Below are 3,137 nucleotides of genomic sequence, written 5' to 3'. Positions count from 1 at the left end.
TAACTGACCTTGAACAAGTTACTTCAGTTCTCTGCTTTTAGCTCTGTGTTTGAAAAATGGAGATGATATTAGGACCTACGGTTATTAGGAGGGTTAAATAAATTGATACATGTGATGTGCTTGAGCAGTGAATGACACATGATAATGTGAATTATTATTATTTGCTCATTTTAGTGACAGGGCAAATCCTTTTTTCCCCAGGTTTGCTTTGCATTAATCATACAAGGCATTCCATGATTGTTTTCCATATTATTGGGTAAGTATTATCTTATTTTGCAAGGGAGTTCAGGAATTCCTTTATGCATTTACTTCTTTTTTTAAATAAATATAGAATTATAGAACTATGGAATGTTAGCATGTGATGGGGCTTTAGAAACTGTCAAGACCGATAATTCTTTTTCTTTTCTTCTTTTTTCTTTATGACAGTATTTTAGTCCTTTAAATAAACATTTTCCCCAGCTTTATTGAAGTATAATTGACAAATAAAAATTGTATACATTTAAGGTATACAATTTGGTGATTTGATATATGTACACATTGCAAAATGATTAACATACCAACCTAATTAACGCACCTGTCATCTCTCATAGTTACCATATTGTGTGTGTGCAGGGAGAACACTTAAGATCCACTCGTAGCAAATTTCAAGAATCCAATATGGTATCATATTTTATACTATTTATATTATACTATTTTTTTAAGGATTTTTTATTTATTTATTCGACAGAGATAGAGACAGCCTGCGAGAGAGGGAACACAAGCAGGGGGAGTGGGAGAGGAAGAAGCAGGCTCATAGCGAAGGAGCCTGATGTGGGGCTCGATCCCATAACGCCAGGATCACGCCCTGAGCCGAAGGCAGACGCTTAACCGCTGTGCCACCCAGGCGCCCCCTATATTATACTATTTTATACTATTTATATTATACTATTTTTCATTAAGCATTTGAATTTTTTGGTCCATTTAAAAAAAATAGCACAGCAAACCAATTTTAGTTCATATATGCTTATTTTTAATTCACTGAATGTATTGTTATGAGAATCAGTTATTTTTATGTAAGCAACTTGATTTCTTGTCCACATCATAATTTGCTTTTTAAAAAGATAAAAATTATATATTTTTATTAAGTTAAGGTGTACAATATGATGCTTTGGTATACATCTACATAGTAAAATGTTTACTATAGTCAAGTTAATTGACATACCCACCTCCTCACATAGTTACCATTTGTGTGTGTGTGGTGAGAACACCTGAAATCTACTTTTAGCAAATTTCCAGTATGTGAGCTAGTATTATAAACTATAGGCATCATGTTATACATTAGATCTTAGACTTATTCATCCTATATAATTGCAACTTTGAACTTTTTAACCGTAACCTCATTTTCCTTACCCCCTGGCCCCATAGGTCACCATGCTAATCAGTAGATCCCCAGGACTTAGTAACCTTATAACTGAAAATTACTACATTTGACCAAGATCTCCCTCTACCCAGGGATCCCTGAGTTCCTTGGAAACGATATGAAGGTCATCCTCGAAGCCATGCAGGACGGGTTCGGAAGGAGGGGCCTCTGTGGTCTCTCGTCCACTTCTACCAGAATGGCTTTGCTTCCGACTACTTTGTGTAGTTGCAATTCCTGGTAAGAATTTTCTGACTTAACACAAATTTTCTCATTTTACAGATAAAGAAACTGAGCCTCAGTGAAGTACATTGATATGCCCAGGGACACATAGCAGGTGAATAAAAACCAGACTTCCGACTGCCCAATCGACCACATTCTACACCATGTTACCATGGAAACTTTCAAACAGATTAAAGTAAAAACAAACAAACTCACAAACAACAACAACCAAAAAAACCTCAGAGCATCGCTAGGAAACACCGACGTATTTTTGCCAAGTGGGGTTTTTTCCACTTGATGAAAGCAGTGAAGACTAAACCAAGGGAACTAGAATTTAGAAGTTAAATAAGATGCCAGCAATTGGGCCTTTAGATTGTTTTATAAGATCTTCAGCACCTAAATTTGATTTTCTATAGAGAAATGAATAATTGCTTTTTAAATGAAGCAACCCGAGGAACAAATAACTCATATGTGTCAAGCACCATGGGATTCAGGGATGAAAAATTCCCTACAGCTGGAAGGCAAGCATTATAATTTGAAATTTCCTGACAGTTTTTGGAAGAAAAGAAATACTAACCTTTCTTTTCCAGGCCAAATGCCAAATTAGATAATTATCCTTTGCCCACTTTCTTTCCCCGAGCTGTTTTAATTAGATAAGAACTCTGCCTTCACTTCTTCTCGTGGACTGAATTGTGATGTTGGCACATGTCTTCAATAACTGTTAATGCCCTAGTTTGCTGAATGCTTTTCCCTTCAGAATGGAAGAAAGTTTTGCCATAAGTACCTGGCTTTCTTTTGGGTACAAAAATCTTCCCAAGGAGCAGAGGGGTTAGGGGGCAGATTTTTATGCTTCCCAGAACTAGATCTCCCAGCTTCAAGTCTGCTCCAGACATTCAGAGAAGAATTGGTAAGCCATACCTTTCCTGCTAGTCCCGGATATGTGTGACAGATACTAAGGGGAAAGCTGTAATACATTGCTCAAGAAACAATTAACCAGATCAAAGTCTTCCAGTTCACCCTCGACCCTGCACCCTTTGCCCCACTCCTTGAAAAACTGCCTAAAGAAACAATGGGTCCGTAGAGATACAGATGACATGCAGTCCACTGACCCTCCCCATCTTATCAGCGCCATGACTTCTCCACAGGAGCAGAACAGCAGGGCCCAATACCCGTTGAAGCAGGGCTTTATACTCCGCAAGAGCAGAGTTCTACCACTAACTACCCTACTAGCAGCATGGCTTTTTTAGGTAAGTTATTCAACTTCTAGAAGCCTCTTTCCTCAGGCTTACATATTTTTTCACTTAAAATATCTTGGAGCCGTCCCATATCAGCATGTGTGATCTACTTTATTATTTTTTTGATGGCTGCACAACATTCCATTATATAGCTGTACTATTATCCAACTATTGGATAATAAATAATTAGGCTGCTTTCAGTCTTTTGCTCTAAGAGGCAATGCTGCCATGTGGGTGGGCCATTGCACACATGGGACGACGTCTCTTGTAAGTAGAATTGCTGG

At 37.8% G+C, this 3,137-nt stretch overlaps 1 long non-coding RNA gene across 1 annotated transcript; it reads left to right on the top strand.

The window, feature by feature from the left end:
- The first annotated feature begins 226 nt into the window (after positions 1 to 226).
- Positions 227 to 2,859, top strand: LOC109488982. Its single transcript, XR_002141897.2, has 3 exons — positions 227 to 256; positions 1,679 to 1,733; positions 2,764 to 2,859. It is a non-coding gene; the product is annotated as an uncharacterized LOC109488982 (long non-coding RNA).
- The last annotated feature ends 278 nt before the right edge of the window (positions 2,860 to 3,137 follow it).

The sequence above is a fragment of the Ailuropoda melanoleuca genome, chromosome 10 (assembly GCF_002007445.2).
Source record: "Ailuropoda melanoleuca isolate Jingjing chromosome 10, ASM200744v2, whole genome shotgun sequence".
NCBI lineage: Eukaryota > Metazoa > Chordata > Mammalia > Carnivora > Ursidae > Ailuropoda > Ailuropoda melanoleuca.
This window is presented reverse-complemented; position numbering and strand designations above follow the sequence as displayed.